The sequence below is a fragment of the Gossypium raimondii genome, chromosome 5 (assembly GCF_025698545.1).
Source record: "Gossypium raimondii isolate GPD5lz chromosome 5, ASM2569854v1, whole genome shotgun sequence".
In the NCBI taxonomy this organism is placed as follows: domain Eukaryota; kingdom Viridiplantae; phylum Streptophyta; class Magnoliopsida; order Malvales; family Malvaceae; genus Gossypium; species Gossypium raimondii.
Genome location: NC_068569.1, coordinates 32,055,830 through 32,078,977, shown reverse-complemented (window position 1 = coordinate 32,078,977; position 23,148 = coordinate 32,055,830). Strand labels below are relative to the sequence as shown.

General features: G+C 31.5%; 2 long non-coding RNA genes across 5 annotated transcripts; both read right to left on the bottom strand.

Annotated features, from left to right (window-relative positions):
* Positions 1-184: 184 nt before the first annotated feature.
* On the bottom strand, positions 185-1,933 carry LOC128040991 (uncharacterized). Its single transcript, XR_008195784.1, has 2 exons — positions 1,802-1,933; positions 185-398 (listed from the first exon to the last, which is right to left on the bottom strand). It is a non-coding gene; the product is annotated as an uncharacterized LOC128040991 (long non-coding RNA).
* Positions 1,934-12,505: 10,572 nt separating this feature from the next.
* LOC105767522 (uncharacterized) lies at positions 12,506-21,634 on the bottom strand. 4 transcript variants are annotated; one of them, XR_001125500.2, is made up of 3 exons: positions 21,585-21,634; positions 21,054-21,120; positions 12,506-12,802 (listed from the first exon to the last, which is right to left on the bottom strand). It is a non-coding gene; the product is annotated as an uncharacterized LOC105767522 (long non-coding RNA). The 4 variants fall into 4 exon arrangements; XR_008196023.1 differs by lacking the exon at positions 21,054-21,120 and adding an exon at positions 14,625-14,691; XR_008196022.1 differs by lacking the exons at positions 21,054-21,120; positions 21,585-21,634 and adding exons at positions 14,625-14,691; positions 15,158-15,207.
* Positions 21,635-23,148: the final 1,514 nt, after the last annotated feature.

The window sequence follows — 23,148 nt, the reverse complement described above, 5'->3', positions numbered from 1 at the left end:
TTTTTACTAGGGTGTGTCATCCACCCCTTCTTCAGTTGGAGTAGGTGTAACACCCCTTACCCGTATTCCTTACCGGAACAGAGTATGAGGTATTACTAAATTTTTAAAAAATTTCGACAGCATTCCTACTTATTTTTGCTTAAACCTCCTGCAAATTTAGAACACATTCCAATATACCAACCAATTTCATTTGTATAAACACACATATAGTTTAACTATTAATAAACACTACATTTAAAAGGGAACCATAACATATATTTACATGATGATCCCACATTACATAAATTGTCTATACATGCCATAAAATTTCGGAACACTAGTAGTAAAATACCCCAAATGTGAAGGATAGTGTAGATGATTGTCTGACTTCGTTCCAATTTCCGAGTTGTTGGAAGTCACTATAACCAAGAGAAAAATAAAATCGAGTAAGCATATAGCTTAGTAAGTAAACACATGATAAATAAGTAATTACTCCCATAACTACACCAAAATATAAACTTATTCATGAATAACTTTATTGTTTAGGCAATTTCCAGCAAGCTGTTTTTCTGCGTCATAGTCGCTAATTTATTTTTATCTGGAGCTACAGGGCTCCAAATTGAGTTCTGTAAACTTTCCCTGAAACTAGACTCATATACCATTTCACCATAAAAATTTCAGAATTTTTAACCCAGCCAATTAGTACAGTTTATTCATTAAACCTTCCCCTGTTTCACTGCCCAACGGTTCTGACCCTTACTCACTAAAATTCACTTAACTCTCTGTAAAAAATTTGAAAAATGGTTTCGCTTATTTCTAATAAAAATAGACTCAATAAGGATTCCAGGGATATAAATTTCATGCCATAATTATTTTTTTCAATTTTGGTAATTTTCCAAAGTCAGAACAGGGATCTCGAAATCAATCCAGCCCTGTTTCAGTAAAATTCAGATATCTCCAAAATACAACTCCTTTGCTTATTCTATTTCTTTCATATGAGAATAGATACATTCAACTTCAATTTCATATATTATTCAGCTTCCCATTCATTTTCCACCATTTATGGTGATTTTTTCAAAGTTACCCAATTGCTGTTGTTCAACACAGTTTATAATTAAATCGTTCCTTTTGCGTTTTTGATATTTTCTCCCATCTCATACATGGGTCGATTTAGTATTCAACTCAATATTTACCCCATAAAATTTTCCACCATATGGCAATATTCATCTTCCACACTTTTTCGTTGAACACTGGAATGTTAGCCGTTATTGGTGGATCCCACTTAGCACCACCTTGAATCGGGGAATCAGCACTTAGCAACCCCTCGGGGGAATCAGCACATAGCAACCCCCTTTTTATTTCAAAGATATGGTGGATATCGCACTTAGCACCACCAATGAATCGGGGAATCAGCACTTAGCAACCCCTCGGGGGAATCAGCACATAGCAACCCCCCTTTTCATTTCAAAGATATGGTGGATATCGCACTTAGCACCACCAATGAAATCGGGGAATCAGCACTTAGCAACCCCTCGGGGGAATCAGCACATAGCAACCCCCTTTCACATTTCAAAGATATGGTGGATCACGCACATAGCACCACCCATAAATCGGGGAATCAGCACACAGCAACCCCTTTTATATACAACATACTCCAACTTATTCCGAGTGTTCAACCCATAACCCATATATTGCAACCCTTTATCACCTTTCCGGTTAACAACATTTTAGGATATTGCCAAACATTTATTTTAATTCCAAATAAATCTCAACATATATCAAATAATATCAAAATAATACATTAAGTCACGTGTTTACTTACCTCGGTGCAAAATATCGTAATTTTGCACTTTACTCCACTATCTTTTCTTTTCCCCGTTTGATATACTCTTCACGTCTTTCTTGATCTATAATAGCAAATTTAACTCGTTTATTATTCACATTTATTAAAATAATCCACCACCCAACTTTTGAAAATTACAATTTTGCCCCCAAACTTTTGCATAATTACACTTTTGTCCCCAAGCTCGGAAATTAAACTTCATCACTTATTCTTAAGTTTTATAACATGCTGAACATTTTTCCCTTCTATGGCAACATCAAATTCCCACTCCAACACATACTTTTGAATATTAATTATTTTTACCGATTATGTCTATTTACAGTTTTAAGCTTAAAATTGCTTAGCAAAAGTTGTTTAACATAATCTCTAGCTTCATATTCCACCATAAAACAGCAAAATAAACACATTTCACCTATGGATATTTTTCCAAATATGAACCCTAACACGAATTAATGGTAGAATAAGCTAAACCAAGTTAAGGGACTCCAAAATACGAAGAACATTAAAAGCGGGCTTAGAATCACTTACTATGGAGCTTGAAAGCTTAAAACCCTAAATATGGCTTCCCCTTGCTGATTTCGTTCACCATGAAGAAGATGAGCATATTTTGCCATCTTTTTCCCATTTAATTCTATTTAATAACCAAATGACTAAAATGCCCCATTTAAAAAAAATCTATTTCACCCATTTCTTATGTCTATTTTTGTCCATCAACTAACTAATGGTCTAATTACCACATAAAGACCTCCAATTTAAAATTTCATAACAATTAGACACCCCTAAGATGTAGAACTCAACTTTTGCACTATTTACAATTTAGTCCTTTTGACTAAATTGAGTGCTAAACGTCGAAATTTTCGAACGAAATTTTTACGAAAATTTTCCGTGAAATTGTAGACCATAAAAATATAATAATAACCATATTTTCCCTCGTCGGATTTGTGGTCCCGAAACCACTATTCCGACTAGGCCCAGAATCGGGCTGTTACAGTAGGAGTGCATTTTCTATTAAATAAATATTATTTGTATAAGTGCTATTCAACCAGGATTCTCCTATCTCTCCCTATAAATATATGAAAATGGTAGAGCTATTAACAAAATTTTAGTATATCGTTATTCTACTAGAAAGTAGTGATAATTTATTTTCTTAGAATAAATTCTATTTTCGGGGATTTACGATTTTTACCGATTTCTATGGAGAGAATCACTTTTTCGCTGAAAGTAAAAAAGTCATTTCTTGTTTTGTGTTTGGTTCATGTTGCTCAAGCCCACACTTGGTGCAATTCTGGGAATGATGATAGCAGAGAAGATCGTTCGGTTGAAAGCCAAGATTGATTCAAATCCATTTTACACAAATCACAAGTAATTTTCAGTAAAAGTTTATTATTATAAATATCACAAGTTGGCTTGATTTAAAAAAAAAAGAGTTAAACTACCATTGTTACAATAAATTGCTTTCTTAATCGAAGTTTTCCTACAACTTCACCATTTAGATGCTAAGATTGCTTCTCAAGAAAAGGTCATTTCTCAACTAAAGGCCAATGTTCAGTGTGACAAGGCTCTGGGAATGATCTTTTGGCTTAGAAATTCATATAGCACCATGGCTTATTTGTTTGAACAAAAAAGGGGACTTGAATGACAAAAACTCTAATGATGATGACATGGTGCTTTTGATGCATTCTTTTGTTGTTGATGTTTCAGAGTTTACTTGGGGAGGTTTTTCATTGATGAACTTACTTAATGTGGTAGGTGTTTATTTGAACATTTATCTTTCAATTTGTTATAATATAATTTAAGTACTTTGATTGTTAATGCATATGTTTGTAGTTTAGTTTGATTGATTAAGGGGAAGTTTCTTAAGGGCAACTTTCTATATGGAGATTATTTTTGTTGATGTATATGTCTCTCTGTTTTTGTTCTATTCAAAAAAATTACCAAAAGGAGATATTGTTGAGGCAGTTATGAGAAGAGTGTCAAGAGAAGTGCCATGAGTAGCGCCCACCAAGTCTAGTACTACTTAACCTCATACCTTGCGATTTTTAAAGTTGACAATCTTAGGAAACAATATCTTTGGGCTAAAGTATTTCTTGATATTTTGGATGTGTGTAAGCCCATATCTGAAGACCATACTTTTTATAGAAACATATCTATAAGATTGGTTTGGATTAGATCAAGTACATCAACTTTCTTATTTTAAAGAGATTGGATCAAATCAAGTAAATTGGTAACATTCTTAAATATTTAAAAATGTGATAAGTGTTAAAAGTAACATGTTTTAGTCTCATTCTTAATGTGTTTTTGGGTGATTATTTGATGTTAATGGTGAATTTTATTCTCCCAATCCTTTAAATTCATGTTTTTATACTTAGGAGAGCATTTGAGAGCAAAAATAGTGAAAAAAAATCGGAGCAAGGTTGATGTGATCCTGGCCGCAACATGTTACGACACAACTCGATGCCACCAAGATTGGCCCAAACTCGAGTGGCCCAAGTGCAAAATGAAGCTTTTAATTTCAGTTTGTCAATTTGGCCGCTGGAAAATAAGGACTTTGATTCATTAATTTTTAGTTATTTTAGTTTGTGATTTTAATTATGTCATAGTTTGCACATCATTAATATGTGTTCTACATTTAATAAAGTCATGCATTATGCAACTTTCATGTTAGTTAAGTTTGCATCATTTAATTAAGTAATGTAGTTTAATTATGTAACTTTCATGTTAGTGAAGTTTGCATTTCAAACCATGCATTTAAGCATCTTAGTTTAAATAAATGAGTTGCTAGACATTTATTCAACTCATCTTATTTTAATAATTAATAAGTGTTTTTGTTGAACTTTATTTAATAAGTGTTGCTCTTAATTAATCTAGTTACTAGGACTATTTATTGATGCATGAGTTAAGTTCATTTAATTATGCTTCTTTAATTAACTAGTTGCTGGAATAATTGATGCATATGTTTTAGTTCATTAACTTAAGTTAAGTATTATGTGTGTTATGTTTAATAAGTGCTTACATGTGTTTAATAAGCTCATTTTAATGTGTTTATTGCAGGAGTCTTTTCAAGTCATAACCATTACAATTCAAGGCTGTTACAAATTAAATAAAGTGGCTGTTCAAGTCATTTTCGGTTACAAAGTAAAGGGGCTGTTACAAAGGAGGTTAATTCAAGCATTCAGATACCATTAATGAGCTGGTGTCTATTTGGCTGGCCAAGGACTAACTCAAGAGTCGTTTTTCAAGCAATTAAAGTCATTCATTCAGCTGAATTGAAGTGAATTTAAAAATGGAGTTATTTGGCTTAAGAATGTGAAAAGACTTGAGTTTTATTTCAGTTTTTTTTAAATGGCACATTAAGTTGAATTCTTGTGACTATTTGACTATCCTATTTTAGCACTATAAATAGGTGAAATCAGATTTTGTAATGGATTTTTGCTAAACTTTTGCCAATTTTTTTAATGAAACTTTGTTTCTGTGAGGTTAACTTCCTCTCCAATTCCGTACGAGTCTCGAGTGACTTATCTAGCGAGCTAGTGGCATCATCCTGAACTTGTTTCTGAACTTATCACCAACCCTGGTGTAGCGTTCATCCATCTAAATATACCTACGGTTCCTACTTTGCTAAGTAACGAGTTGAGGTCCATCAACCTATTCCCAACTGTAACCTTAAACCATATAAGATTTGGGGCGATACTCGTTATAGTATCGAATCTTTCTTGATGTTTAAGTTCTATTATTCATCTCCATCACTTACTTTTTCTATCCTACTTCTTTGTTAAACCGAGCCCATCCAAAGATATTCCATCTAAAATCCATCTATTAGCCACCTTGAACTTATTCCAACATACAATTTCATACTTAACCAAAATTCATCCATTTTTGAAACTGAACGAAACTTCCTCGTCGATGATCGGGCAACTCAAATATGACTCGACTCAACACCGAGGCGGATCGTATCAAAGGTACAAGAGCCACACAGTCTAACCCTTTCCACACAGCTAGGACACATGGCCATATGAGCCACACGACCATGTGGCAAGCCGTGTCGATTTCGCGAACTTGCACTCTGAATAGCCGAAAAACACAATTTTTAGGTTTTTTGGGCATTCTAAGATGTATATATGACAAAAATAAGAAGATAGGAGTGAACCTTCATAGAATATTCAAGAAAACAACTCAAAAAATGCCATTGAAGTCGACTCTGAAGCATATTTCCGTCAAGATTGAAGATTCCCAGTTGATTTCTTAGGAGATTATCATGAGTTTCTTTATTTCTTTCGGTTATACTGTGTCTTGGATGTTTTTATTTTCAAGCATGAAATAATTTTCTAGAGATGAATCCTATGATGGATTTTGTCGTTTGATTTTTATTTTACGCAATAAATACTTAGATCTTGTTCTCAATTATGTGTGCTTAATTCTTGGTTTGATATTTCTAGATTATTGATCTATATTTGATGTGCTTAAATCAGAGTAGGAATAAACCCTATTTAATAGTAGATCTTGCGTAATTAGTGGAGTTGTATGCAATCCTAGAAATAAGATGACATAAATCTATTGGATTAGGGTAAAATATAATAGGGAAATCCATAGATCGAGTTAATGCAATAATAGGTGTTTTAATTAGAAAGAAATTTCAATTAATCAACTTAGAGTCAATTGTTCTTACTTTCGAAAGAGATATTTGCATAATTCATAGATTTGTATGAATCAAGATACTAAGTAAAGAAACTGTGTAAGTTAGATTGATAATGACAAATGAAATCTAGGTGAAATCTTTCTTGAATATTGTTTCGCTTCTTGATTTTTACTCGATCATTTTCGTGTTTTGTTATTTGTCGTGGTCGTTTGGTAATTGATTTAGTTGATTTTAACTTTTAACCAATCACTCGATTTATTCAGTTAAATAATAGAAAAATAGTAATTACGAGTACTTTTAGTCTTCGTGGGAACGATATCTTTGCTCACCGTAGCTATATTATTATTTGATAGGTGCACTTGTCTTAGTCAAATTTTTAGTTAGTTTCGCGACGCATCAAGATGTATCCTAGACTTACTGAAGAAATTCTTCGTGCTAATTATCTTGCTACTTTGATAGGTAGATTTATTGTAATTGATCGAGTAAGTTAGCAAATTGAAAGCAATTTTTATACTTGAGATTTGTATAGGTTTTGTACTAAGAATTTTAGCAATTATTAGTTCAGTAAGGAAGTTGTAATTGAGAGTATATTGAGTGTGAACACAAGTGAATTACTTGGTTTGGAACTGAAGTTTTCAGGGTGAACTTCGAGGAGAGAGATCTAGATCTTATGTGCAAAAGTGAGGTGGCCAAATTGATGAATGTTAAAAGTTGGATCACTTGTTGTACAAGATGTTAAGAAAGTGGATTATCTCTCTAGATTAGGCCTCACAGATGTAGAAAAACCAAACTACATAAATATACTATTGTGTTCATCTTTGTTCATCAACAGTCCTTGAAGCAGTTGGCACTACTTGTAACACTAGTCAAATATTCTTGTAAATAGTATTCCCAGTTCTCACAGTAATTTCATTTATTAAAGTAAAAACAAACCATACAACATGTTTTTCTAACACAAGTATATGTCTGAGCAACCATAAAGTAGAATCAACACATTACAACTCACAAACAAATTTAACCGAAAATGAGCCAGGCTAAAACATGCTTGGTACCTATCTTCCTATAACAGAAACATAAAAAATAAAATAAAATAAAATAATTATATTTATATGAATTTGAGCCTAGGTCAAATTTAATATTAAATTATTGAAAAGTTGAATACTTTTGTATTTTTGATTTTGAATTAGAGTTAATTTATTTAAATCTAAAACCTTTATTTTCAATTTTTGAGTCTTATAAATTTTTAATAAAAACAATAAAAACAATTTTTTATTATTTTCTAATTTTTATATAATATTTTAAAAAAACATTTTAAAAACTTTCAATCAAAAACGTTTTTCAATGATTTCTACGTTTAAAAATAATATATTTTTCCTGCAATAAGAAAAACCTTAAATTTGTAATTCTTCTTTAATTCTTTCTATTTTCTTGTATGGTTGATGATGGTGAAACTCAATTTTTTAATTTTCATATATTTTAAATTTTAAAAATTCAACTATACATGTTTTCAATGTTTTCTACTTTTCAAAAAAAAACATATGTTTCTTAATACTAAAATAAACCTTAATGTTTTATTTCTTTTTAATTCTCTTTATTTTTCTTGTATGGTTGATGATGGTTAGACTTTTTTTTGTTCTCAATGACTATCATGAGCTAATTTTTCTTTTTAGAATTACAATAGTTTTTGAACAGTTGATTTCTTTTAATGCTTTAATTTTATCATAACAATTTGAGATATTTGTTTTATTTGGACTTCATGTATTTAAATTGATTAGCCATCTTTTTAGATTGAGTGGAATTTTAAAGGAAAAGATATAAGAGGTTAGAAAAGAAATAAACAATATAACATCAAAACATCTAATGATCTTGATGAAATGATTTGTTGATAAGATATGACAACACTCATCAATCTATGCAATCAAAACTACAATGTATTTGTAAAATATTATTTCAATTTTAAGAAAATATTATTATTGATAAAATGATGGATAATAAGAATATAAAAAGACATAACAAATAATGCAAGTGATAAATAACACACTATAAATTGATGCACAAATGTCATGTCTATAAAATAATATAATCGCAACATTGATGAACTTTTGAAACAAATTAGAGATGCATCACCTTGATGAAACCGCTGAAAATTGCATCCTAGCTCACCATAATCTGATAAATCTTACGGTGATCTTCGGTTATCAAAGAAATCACTACCAAGAGCCCCAAGAAATACATTGCATCAATAATGTCAAGTTCATATGGTCTATCCTCTTATTCCTCATCTCATATTTCAATTTTAGAAACATCATCACTGTGTGCTCTATCATGATAAGTCTATCTAAAAATGATTCTCAATAGATTTAGTGATACCCTTACATTGGTAAATCTCATATAAACACCATAACATTATAGGAACTAAAAATTAAAACTACACTGATTTCAAAAAAAGAAAAAGAAAAGAGTGAACAAAATAAAAAATCACGAAAGTGTGTATTGAATTAAAAACAAAAGAAAAATTACAGATTAGTATTGAAGAAATACAACTAACAACCAACTCAAAAACCGAGTTATCGCGGACAAAACAAAAATTAAACACACGAGGCTATCATTCCAATTTTAACTGTTATAGACATATAAGGAGTTGATATAGGAGGATAGATTTGAAAGATGCGATTAAATTACATTACAATCCTATAATATTAATTTTTTTGCATTCCTTAAGAATGAATAATGATGCTAAATCTTAAAATTATAAGAAAAACTAACATTGATTTTAGCTTAATTTTCCGTTTGGTAACAGATTGATTTTTACTAATTGATTGTGTAGATAAAATTTAGGTTTCGGATTTTGATAGGGGTTAGAAGTACCCGACCGATAACGTGGGCCGATGATTGCTCCAAATCGAAGACGACAAATTCCGTCCTATCCTTTTGAGTCATACCACTTCCGTACTCACCATTTTCTGTACTTTTAGAATTGTCCATGATTCGTCGTATTGATGACTTTGACCCGTACAAAATTTGATTTAAATATTTAAAAGATTTAAATTTTCTTACAAATATTTTAGTGTATTTTTTAAAATGATAGAATTTGAAATTTACATTTTTCAGATTTTAAAATTCATTGTTAATATTATTTTGTTGAATTCAAGTTCATTACAAAATCAATTTTTTAGTTACATGAGTATCAAATGAGTATTTTTTTAGAGTAAATTATATTAGTAGTTATCCAACTATTAGTAAATTTCTTTTTTTGGTTAACCAACTATGACAAGTTACAAAATGATCATCCAATAGAAAATTTCTTTTTTGGTCACCTAATTATATCAATTTACAAAATGGTCAGCCAACTATTCAATTTTGTCTTTTTTGGCTAGCAGTTTGGCTAATGGTGGCAACTTTTAAAATTGACATAATAGTCCTTTTAACCTTCAACATTTATAAATTATGTCAATTTAGTCTTGCATCTAAAAAAATTAACCTTCAACATTTACACATTGTGTAATTTTTTCTTTTTGTTTTTGTGACATTGGATATTTTGACATTGTGTAATTATTTTTTTATCTTTTTAGGTGAGTCACAAAGAAAAACAAAACTGCAAAAAAGACCAAATTACGCCGTTTGTAAATGTTGAGCATTATATTTTTTTAGAATTAAGAAATTGACACAATATATAAATGTTGATGGTTAAAGTTACTATTATGCCAATTTTAAAAGCTACCACCATTAGTCGGCTGGTGAGAAAAAAAGACAAAATTGAATAGGTGGCAGGCCATTTTGTAACTTTTCATAATTGGGTGACTACTGTTGTAGCTTACCCTTTTTATTTCAAATTACCACATTAACAAATTTAACAAAAATGTTAACAATGTTCATAAGTAGACCTGGATTTTGAAATATAAAAAGTAGAGAAATTAATTCTTGAAAATAAAAATATAAAAACTAAATTTTAAATTTCTAAAAATATAAAAATTATGTCATATTTTAATAAAATATTTTTAATATTAAAATATTTTATCAAAATACATATTAATGAAAATGATCGTTGGACCGATCTAAATTAAATTCAAGACTAATTAAGTTTGGTTGGACCGCAAAACCTAGTAAAATTTTTATGAGTAATGAGAGATTTTAGTATAATATTTTTATGTTCAAATTTTACTTTGAGAATTAACATTTTCATTTATATCAAAATTTTGAAATATAAGAAATAATTTCAAATACCACATCTTTCTGGGTAATAAAATTATGGGATAATCTTCATTTTCTTTGACAATTTTAACATTCCTTTTCATAATTTTTGTCAGCCTTACCCATGAAACTAAATAAAATATTATGTTTTATTTTATGTTTTTAAAAAACTTATATTATATAAATAGGTGATAATTAAACAAGAGTGCTTATAAAATTATGAAAATTAAAATATTCTCAATCATTACATGAGAATTAAAATATTTTTAACCATTAGATTATAATAGATGTTCCTAAGCTTTAAATTTATCATTTATCATATCTTACTAAAATAAAATACCTAGCACTCGATTTTTATATTCAATTCCTATATAAAAATATTGTTGAGGATAAACCCAATTAAACAACAAATAAGTAAAATAATGAAGAAATTGAAAAAATCAAACACATATATTTTACATGAAAAATCCTTCCGAAGAGGATAAAAAACCATGGGCAAAGATAATTTCACTAAAACGGAAAAAAACGAAGAGTACAAAAGATGGAGATAAAATTAAACTTCAAACCCCAAAATAAGAACCCTAAAATCGTAAACATAAAATCCTCTAAAAGTTTGTAAAAGCTAATACCTAAATATGTAATGTGTTACTTTTTTAAGGTGGAAAAAGGTCTATTTATAGGCTAAATTTGTAGGTCAAATAATATTAAAATAACCTACACTAATCATAGTTTAAGTGGGAAACCAATATTAAAACAACTTATACTAATCAGAGTTTAAGTGAGAAACTAAAAACATAATTTAACTGGGAGAAGAAAAACCGAAAAGTATGGGGTATAACTCCACAAATCTCCACATTGACTCGTATCTTCACAATGTCTTCTTTGCCAAAGCCCGTCACAGGCGTATCTCGAACTATGTAGGTTATTAACTGAGTTGAAGTTGTGCTTAGAAGTTGAAAGACTTCTAGTCTTCGACTTGTGCATTGCCAAATCAAAATTGACCCAGGTCTGATTTCAACGAACACAGTATCCTATTTTTTCAAAACTTGCATCCAAAAGAGAACCTCTCTTATGTGAAATGATCATACATTTTTCCTTCTTATGACCAAGTTGTCTTCGCATTAAACGGGTCAACTCCTTAACGGACGAGGGACGTCCAATTTCACCAATCACCATTGATCCTTCCAGACCATAAAAATTGTTAATCTTTTTACCTTTCATCAAAATGAAAGCCCCACGAGATACCTTAATGTCGCTTGACTCGATGTTAATTCTACAACCCTTCGAGTCTAAATTTTCCAAGGAGGTTAGATTTTTCTTTAAGTATTGCACATGCTTGACATCTGACAGTTTCCTAATTGTCTCGTCGTGCATCCTAATCTAAACAATACCAATAGCTGTTACCTTATTGGGTGAACCATTTCCTATGCACACAACTTCACCTTCAACTGAACTGTATATGGAGAACCAGTCCTTGTTGGGACACATATTGAAAGAACACCTTGAATCTAGGATTCACTCAGACGTAAGCTTGAAGCTTTCACTTGTTGACACCAACAAGAAATCATCACTCTTGTCATTGGCCAAATTAGCACCAGCTAAACTTCCTCGTTGCTCTCAACAACCATTTTATTTCATAGTTTGTAATAATCTGCATTGACGTGACCTAGCTTCTTACAATAGTGATGTAACACCCCTTACCCGTATCCAATACCGGAACAGGGTACGAGGCGTTACCGGACTTAAAATTTCTTGAACATCTAAAACCGTGTCATAAACTTTCGTCAACATGTATCACACTATAATTGGACATCCGAATATCCAATTTTACATTCACATTCCCATACACATCTTCATTCATGAAATCATTTGTAAACCACCTCCACAACATTCAATTATACAATTACCACATACATGAATAACCATATCATAGGCGTATTGGCCATCTCCAAATAGCCTTAATCAAAAAGAACATTTATTAAATAAGGGTCAACATTTTAGGCCATAAGAAATATGACATATATGACAAAACGAGCAAACCTACTAAACATGCCGTAACCCAAAAATTTATGTATCTAGATATACCAAGTGTTCTAATTGATAGTGTGAGCAAATCTCAGACGTCCACCGATTCCCGAGCTAACTTGGCGATACTATAAGGCAAAGGAAAAGAGAAGGGAAGTAAGCATAAATGCTTAGTAAGTTCATATGAAAATAATAAGAAATTATTAAACTTGTGTGGACAAATCCTTGCAATAATTTCTTATGATGATATAATCATTATATCACATGCTTACACTTTATTACTAATATTCACATTAATCTGTCTACTTGAGTCACTGTTACTAAATTATTTATTTCTCGAGCTACAAAACTCCAAATGAAGAAACGTAAATTTTCCTTGAAACTAGACTCACATAATTTCTTACCATAGAAATTTAAGAATTTTTGGTCTAGCCAATTAATACATTTTATTCATTAAATTTACCCCTGTTTCGCTGTCCAACAATTCTGACACTTCTTCACAACGAATCAATTTTCTCCCCGTACAAAATTCATATGATGTTCTCGTTTATTTCACTTGAAAATAGACATAATAAGGATTTCAAACATATAAATTATACTCCATATTTACTTTTGTACAATTTTTACTGATTTTTCAAAGTTGGAACAGGTGATTTCGAAACTCATTCTGACCCTGTCTCACTAAAATTCAAATCCCTCATAATTCACACTTCTTTTGCTTACTCTGTTTCTTTTATGGAAAAATAGACTCATTAATATTTAATTTCATATCTCACCCAGACTTTAATTCAATTTCCACCATTTTTGGTGATTTTTCAAAGTTATACTAATGCTGCTGCCCACAACTGTTTTAAGGTCAATTTCACTCATTCATTAATTCTTTGTGTCCACTTTCATTTATATACACTTACACCAAAGCATATTATCTCTTGGCACACAACAATCAAGTGATCATAGACACATCTTACTTGTTTGCATCCTTATCAATAATGCATCATAATCTGAGCACATTATTTATGAATCTCATATACATACCTGTGCCTAGTCATAATACTCACATATCCTACTCTTACTCATCTTGGGCATACTCCTTGAATTTCCCGTTGAACTACTTGTAATATTAGGGATGTTTGGGATATCTCGTACACCTGGTAGGACACCAATGCCATATCCCAGATATGGTCTCACATGGGATCACATGTCGGTGCCGATGCCATGTCCCAGACGTGGTCTTACACTGGCACTCAAAACTCATCTCGAGCCGATGCCATAATGAAGTTGCACAATTAGTGCTCTTTCTCATCTAACCAAGTTGCTCTCGGTATCGCACACTTAGTGCCCGTTATACAACATCATCATTTTAATTTCGCACACTTAGTGCCCATTATCCAACATCATTATTTTAATTTCTCACACTTAGTGCCGTTCAGATAGTCATAGCTATTTCATACCCGCACACTTAGTGCTAAACATCGATAAATCGCATTCACATCTATTTTTACTTTCCGAACTAAAACGCATTTAGCTATATATATATATTTGCATATTTCATTTCAGCATATATATAATTAACATTCATTCAGAATTTAACATCTAATTGCTTATAAACTTACTATACGAACGTACACATTCTCGTAACATTATCGAATACTCAATGTTTCATACACTAATTGCCATCGTATAGCTGAAGCTATCATAATCTCGCACACTAAGTGCCTTACATAGCCGAAGCTATCTCAGTCTCGCACACTAAGTGTCATAAATAGCCGAAGCTATTCCAAATCGCACAACTAAGTGCCATAAATAGCTGAAGCTATCCCGAATTTCATATTAAGTGCTAAACATAGCCGATTTATCGTTAAACGTGACTGTATTCTCGTGTATACAATTTATGAAATAACAAAGCATTAAAAGCATAATTGTAACAATGATTAACGCGTACAAACTTACCTCAACGCGAGTCGATTATTTTGATTGACATTTCCCCGTATTTGGTCCAAATCTCGATTTCTTTGATCTATAATGTCACATTTCACTTAATTATCACTCACATTACTCATTTTAATACAAAAATCATACTACGAAAAATTTACAATTTTGCCCCTAAACTTTCTCATAATTACAATTTTGCCCCTAGGCTCGTAATATGATTTTTATTCAATTTCCATAACATTCAAGGTCAGCCAAACCCTTTTCTCTTCTAAAGCAACCTCAAATTCTTATTATTAACAACTTTTAGGAGCATTTACAACTTTTACTAATTAACCCGTTTTAACCATTTTCAACGAAAATCACTTAGCAAAAATCGTTCTCCTAACCTCGTGCACCCATATTCTATCATTAAACATCAAAATGCACAAATATCTAGCATGGGTCAATTTTTAAACTTCATTTTTCATGCAAATAAATAGTAAAAATAGAAAGGTTAAGCTTCAGGATCTCAAAATACGAAGAACATTAAAAGCGGGCTCATATGCACTTACAATTGAACTTTGAAAAGCTTGAAACCCTAGACATGGCTTGCTGAAAGTTTGGCAGCATGGAGAAGAGAATGAGCAGATTTTGGGTTTCAATTTTGTCTTTTATGCCTTAAAACACCCAAATGACAAAATGCCCTTTTACTATACCTTCAATTTTACCCTTCCATGACTAGTTTTGTCCATAACGAAATATGATGGTCTATTTGTCATTTAAAGACCTCTAATTTAAACCCCCATTTAAAACAAGTACTTATGTTCTAGAACTCATATTTTGCAATTAATACAATTGGATCCCAATAATAAAATTGGGCACTTAATCGATAAAATTTCTTAACAAAATTTGCACACCATCACCCAAACATATCATAGACTCTAAAATAATTATAAATTAAATATTTCTACTTCGATTTTTTTTTTTGGTCTTGAAACTACTGTTCCGACTAGGCCCTATTTTGGGCTGTTACAATCCTCCCCCCCTTAGGGATTTTCGTCCCCGAAAATCTTAGCAAAAGATAAACTTAGGATTTATTTCGCAAAACACTGTCAAATTCTCAGACAGCTTCGGCATCTCACTTCTTAAACTAAGATTCTGAACTTTACTTTCTTATCATGGACAGAAGAACTACATCACTGAATTTTCTCAAGTTCTGATGAAATACACACTGATAAGTAACTGGCCTCATCCTATCAATATTCTTATACTCTTCGATGAACCGTAACTCACTTTTCTTTACTTACCAAATAAAAAAAATTCAGTCACTAGCATACTTTCAGAAGCACCTGTCACTTATCTAAGTTTCAATACTCTTACCTTTCGATTCTGTATTTGTCTCGAAATAACAAATAAATGGTCGGTTTCCTACTTGGAGTTATAAATCAAAAGTTAGTTCCTATCGAACACTTCTAGCTTACTATTTACTGACAAAATTCTAAGTTTCACAAAATCATGGAATAAGCATCATTATTTCTGAATAATAATCAATTTCTAATTCACATCATAAGATTCTTTTCATGCAGTATTAACTGAGTGCTAGCATAAGCTACTATTTTCACGTTCTTGTATCAAAATACACTTTAAACCAATAAACTATTCAGACTGAATAATTGAATTGGTCTTGACTGTTTCACAGTACCCTTCTAAAGGAACCATTTTCATCTGGTTGCCATGATAACTCAGACATGTATCCTATTGCAATTCTTTCTGGATACGAATCAATGATCCTTAAATGAACTATATAGTTTCAATGATACATAACAATCTCGTTTTAACTCTTTGAGATATATCAAGTTACTCAGAAATAACAACCATAGCGCGGATTCCAGCTCAATCATTCACTGTTTACTCTTTTATCAATGTTGATTCCTTTCCCAAAGATAGATCACATCTAATAAAATTTATTTTTTACTATTAATTCTCAAGATACTGAACCACATTGGAATTTCATTTCTTTGACTATTGAAATCGTAGCGCCATTTCAAGTCTAACATCTCAGTCACACCAATAAACAATATTTTAACCAATGCAAAAGCACAATCTTTACACATCTGACAATAGTAACATTAAAACATTCACTATCAAACTAGATTTCATAATCACAAAAGTATGATTACTTCCAATAATGGAATATCTCTTGCACAATTCACAAAATAAAGTCGATAAGAAATCTAAGATAAAGATATCCAAGATTCGATACTATACTAGAAGCCTGAGAATATAGCTCATAAGAGAAATAATATTGACTTCAACAATTCTCAGAAAATTTCCAGCAGGAAAAATAATATTTATAAGCATTGAGCAATAACAGAAGCAACATAGTCTTCATATACACATTTCACAGAATAACAATCAATGGAAACTGAATTTCAACATCATATGAACTTTACTGTCACTTTTCTATCAACTCATTTTAATAGAATACCAGAAAAGATAGAATAATATCGATCACGGCCCAGACAGATTAACACTACTTTCATTTATCACTGAAATCAACTAGCATTCTCATATGATAAGAACCCCTAACGAGTCGATTAGTCAACATTAACTTTTTCCTTAACTGTAACATTGCGAAACTCGGATAATTTTCATAATAACCCGGCATTTCTTCTGTGACTGTAATTAATTGTCAAATCTTTTTTTTTTTTTAACTTCAATCACATTTTCAATCAACCTGTCCTTGAACTCTTTGACCTCTCACTTATGAACACATTTGACATGAATCTCTTGAAATCAATTATGATTTACCTCATTAGCAAGGGGGTGAGGTTGTAAAACCTCTAACTTACTCTCATAAATACATATATATATATATATAAGACTTAACATTCATCATCAATGTAATATCATCATAACCACTTAGTTCATTCATATATTTTCTCACATATAGGGTCCTGCGCCTGGTGTGTCTACCCGTATGGACAAAAATCGGGCTATTTTTCCAAGCTTTATTTCTCACCCATTTGATCTTTTAACTTCACCACTTGTTCACTTTATAGCCATATCAATAATCATCATTTTCTTGTATTTCAGATAAATACATATAACCATACATAAGCATGCAGATCACTATTTCTTCTTGTCAATCACAATTTCAAATGACAGATTTATGTAAATGAGCTCAATATCATTACCTGTTTAACTTCTGTCACTTAAATTCACATACACATAATTTATTAACATAACTTGTCAAACATAATCTCTGAATGGTGAGATCGCATAATTGAGCTCAATCTCACTGTTCAATATGTTTTATCACATAAAATTTACTTAACACTTACCACAATTTGTCAAATTAGAGAACATCTTACAGAATTGAGTACTTCGTTTTCTCGATGCCGTAGTCCAACTGTGGTCTTACACATAATCACTTATCACATACCGATGCCATAGCCCAGCTATGGTCTTATACGGAATCACATATCACTTACCGATGCCATATCCCAGATATGATCTTACACGGGAATCACATAATCACATTTTCACATGTTGCCATGGTCAAATCATGGTATTTTCCGTCAATTTATCACATATCACTAAACGAAAGTGCTCATTCCTGCGTTCTACTCAATTTGATCTTCCAATTCAATTTTCATACCATTATAATATTCATAATTCAATAATAAATACACAAAACAAAATATCATATTACCTCTAATTTAACAATTAAACATAAGATTCTGTCATATGAACGTACCAATTTCACTTATTCAAGCAAATATACATAAACACACATTCCATCTGTTTAAGTAAATTTTGTTTCCATATTCACTTAACCAAATATATTGAGCACATAACATCATATGATCACTAACATACTTGGATGAGCTTATCACAACATAAACTTTCATTTTTTTTTACATGAACACATACATATCACAAATTTCTATTCTTACCTTTCCAAATTCTAACATAACGTGAGCATATTTCATTTATCTCAATATCATTTTCAGCATTATCGAAAATGGCTTGGTTCAAAATCATCTTTGTCTTAACAAAACAATTTCTTTAGAGCCCGGAGATATCACACCATCACGAGTAATAACATGGCATGTATAGCTAGACACACATATGCTACTTTCGGTCCTAGAACCGACTAAACCGTAGCTCTGATACCACTAAATTTAACACCCCTTACCCGTATCCAATCTTAGGAACAGCAGTGCAGGCGTTCTGGGACTTAAAATTTCTTGAACATCTAAAACCGTGTCATAAAATTTCGTCAACATGTATCACACTATAATTGGACATCCGAATATCCAATTTTACATTCACATTCCCATACACATCGTCATTCATGAAATCATTTGTAAACCACCTCCACAACATTCAATTATACAATTACCACATACATGAATAACCATATCATAGGCGTATTGGCCATCTCCAAATAGCCTTAATCAAAAAGAACATTTATTAAATAAGGGTCAACATTTTAGGCCATAAGAAATATGACATATATGACAAAACGACCAAACCTACTAAACATGCCGTAACCCAAAAATTTATGTATCTAGATATACCAAGTGTTCTAATTGATAGTGTGAGCAAATCTCAAGCGTCCACCGATTCCCGAGCTAACTTGGCGATACTATAAGGCAAAGGAAAAGAGAAGGGAAGTAAGCATAAATGCTTAGTAAGTTCATATGAAAATAATAAGAAATTATTAAACTTGTGTGGACAAATCCTCTAATAATTTCTTATGATGATATAATCATTATATCACATGCTTACACTTTATTACTAATATTCACATTAATCTGTCTACTTGAGTCACTGTTACTAAATTATTTATTTCTCGAGCTACAGAACTCCAAATGAAGAACCGTAAATTTTCCCTGAAACTAGACTCACATAATTTCTTACCATAGAAATTTAAGAATTTTTGGTCTAGCCAATTAATACATTTTATTCATTAAATTTACCCCTGTTTCGCTGTCCAACAATTCTGACACTTCTTCACAACGAATCAATTTTCTCCCCGTACAAAATTCATATGATGTTCTTGTTTATTTCAATTGAAAATAGACATAATAAGGATTTCAAAAATATAAATTATACTCCATATTTACTTTTGTACAATTTTTACTGATTTTTCAAAGTTGGAACAGGTGATTCCGAAACTCATTCTGACCCTATCTCACTAAAATTCAAATACCTCATAATTCACACTTCTTTTGCTTACTCTGTTTCTTTTATGGAAAAATAGACTCATTAATATTTAATTTCATATCTCACCCAGACTTTAATTCAATTTCCACCATTTTTGGTGATTTTTCAAAATTATACTAATGCTGCTGCCCACAACTGTTTTAAGGTCAATTTCACTCATTCATTAATTCTTTGTGTCCACTTTCATTTATATACACTTACACCAAAGCATATTATGTCTTGGCACACAACAATCAAGTGATCATAGACACATCTTACTTGTTTGCATCCTTATCAATAATGCATCATAATCTGAGCACATTATTTATGAATCTCATATACATGCCTGTGCCTAGTCATAATACTCACATATCCTACTCTTACTTATCTTGGGCATACTCCTTGAATTTCCCGTTGAACTACTTGTAATATTAGGGATGTTTGGGATATCTCGTACACCTGGTAGGACACCAATGCCATATCCCAAATATGGTTTCACATGGGATCACATGTCGGTGCCGATGCCATGTCCCAGACGTGGTCTTACACTGGCACTCAAAACTCATCTCGAGCCGATGCCATAATGAAGTTGCACAATTAGTGCTCTTTCTCATCTAACCAAGTTGCTCTCGGTATCGCACACTTAGTGCCCGTTATACAACATCATCATTTTAATTTCGCACACTTAGTGCCCATTATCCAACATCATTATTTTAATTTTGCACACTTAGTGCCGTTCATATAGTCATAGCTATTTCATACCCGCACACTTAGTGCTAAACATCGATAAATCGCATTCACATCTATTTTTACTTTCCGAACTAAAACGCATTTAGCTATATATATATTTGCATATTTCATTTCACATATATATAATTAACATTCATTCAGAATTTAACATCTAATTGCTTATAAACTTACTATACGAACTTACACATTCTCGTAACATTATCGGATACTCAATGTTTCATACACTAATTGCCATCGTATAGTGAAGCTATCATAATCTCGCACACTAAGTGCCTTACATAGCGAAGCTATCTCGGTCTCGCACACTAAGTGTCATAAATAGCAGAAGCTATTCCAAATCGCACAACTAAGTGCCATAAATAGTGAAGCTATCTCAATTTCATATTAAGTGCTAAACATAGCCGATTTATCGTTAAACGTGACTGTATTCTCGTGTATACAATTTATGAAATAACAAATCATTAAAAGCATAATTGTAACAATGATTAACGCGTACGAACTTACCTCAACGCGAGTCGATTATTTTGATTGACATTTCCCCGTATTTGGTCCAAATCTCGATTTCTTTGATCTATAATGTCACATTTCACTTAATTATCACTCACATTCCTCATTTTAATACAAAAATCATACTACGAAAAATTTACAATTTTGCCCCTAAACTTTCTCATAATTACAATTTTGCCCCTAGGCTCGTAATATGATTTTTATTCAATTTCCATAACATTCAAGGTCAGCCAAACCCTTTTCTCTTCTAAAGCAACCTCAAATTCTTATTATTAACAACTTTTAGGAGCATTTACAACTTTTACTAATTAACCCGTTTTAACCATTTTCAACGAAAATCACTTAGCAAAAATCGTTCTCCTAACCTCGTGCACCCATATTCTATCATTAAACATCAAAATGCACAAATATCTAGCATGGGTCAATTTTAAACTTCATTTTCATGCAAATAAATAGTAAAAATAGAAAGGTTAAGCTTCAGGATCTCAAAATCGAAGAACATTAAAAGCAGGGCTCATATGCACTTACAATTGAACTTTGAAAAGCTTGAAACCCTAGACATGGCTTGCTGAAAGTTTGGCAGCATGGAGAAGAGAATGAGCAGATTTTGGGTTTCAATTTTGTCTTTTATGCCTTAAAACACCCAAATGACAAAAATGCCCTTTTTACTATACCTTCAATTTTTACCCTTCCATGACTAGTTTTGTCCATAACGAAATATGATGGTCTATTTGTCATTTAAAGACCTCTAATTTAAACCCCCATTAAAACAAGTACGTATGTTCTAGAACTCATATTTTGCAATTAATACAATTGGATCCCAATAATAAAATTGGGCACTTAATCGATAAAATTTCTTAACAAAATTTGCACACCATCACCCAAACATATCATAGACTCTAAAATAATTATAAATTAAATATTTCTACTTCGTTTTTTTTTTTTGGTCTTGAAACTACTGTTCCGACTAGGCCCTATTTTGGGCTGTTACAAGTGACATCTTTTGTCTCACTTCCTTGATGCTACCAAAATCAAGGCTTGCCTATCTGAACCAAACCCATTGTCGAGTTTGTCTTTACTTAACAGATGACCTTTCACGTCCTCAAATAAGAGATTATCTCTACCATGGAGACTTGTATAAAGGGGGTAAAGAGCACAATAATAGCATAGTCTGATCTTCGTCGTCAATCTGAACCTCAACATTTTTTAAATCATTCAAAAAAGTAATAAATTGGTTGTTGTAACCTCTAAGGTGCTCACATCCGTCCATGCAGAATGTGTATAGACATTGTTTCAACACCAATCGATTAGCTAGAAACTTCTTCGCATAGATGGTTTCTAACTTTTTCCATAAGGTGAATATCGTTTTCTCCATCAAAACCTTTTGCAACACATTATTTGTTCGATATAATTGAATCATGAATAAAGTTTTTTTTATCTAACCTATCACATTTTGATTTATCAATGTATGCAGCCTTCTTCTCTATAAAAACTTTCTCAAGATTGCTCTGAATCAAAATTGTTGGTATTTGAACTTGCCACAGATTGAAATTTGTGAAGTCATCGAACTTATCAATATCAAACATTGTTGTTTTCATCTCTGAATAGGTTGAATGCGGAAATCGAACTAGCTCTAATACCAGTTTGTTGAGGATAAACCCGATTAAACAACAAACAAGTAAAATAAAGAAGAAATTGAGAAGATCGAACACAAATATTTTACGTGGAAAAACCCCTCCAAAGAGGATAAAAAATCACGGGAAAAAATAAATTCGCCAAAACGGAAAAAACGAAGAGTACAAAATATGGAGATAAAATTAAACCCTGAAACCCGAAATAAGAACCCTAAAAAACATAAATACAAAATTCTCTGAAAGCTTGTAAAAGTTAATACCTAAATGTGTAATGGGCTACTTTTCTAGGGTGAAAGAGGGTCTATTTATAGGTTAAATTCGTAGGTCAAATAATATTAAAATAACTTACACTGATAAGAGTTTGTGAGAAACTAATATTAAAAAACTTACATTAATTAAAGTTTAAGTGGAAAGCTACAAACATAATTTAACTGGGAAGAAAAAATCAAAAATAAGAT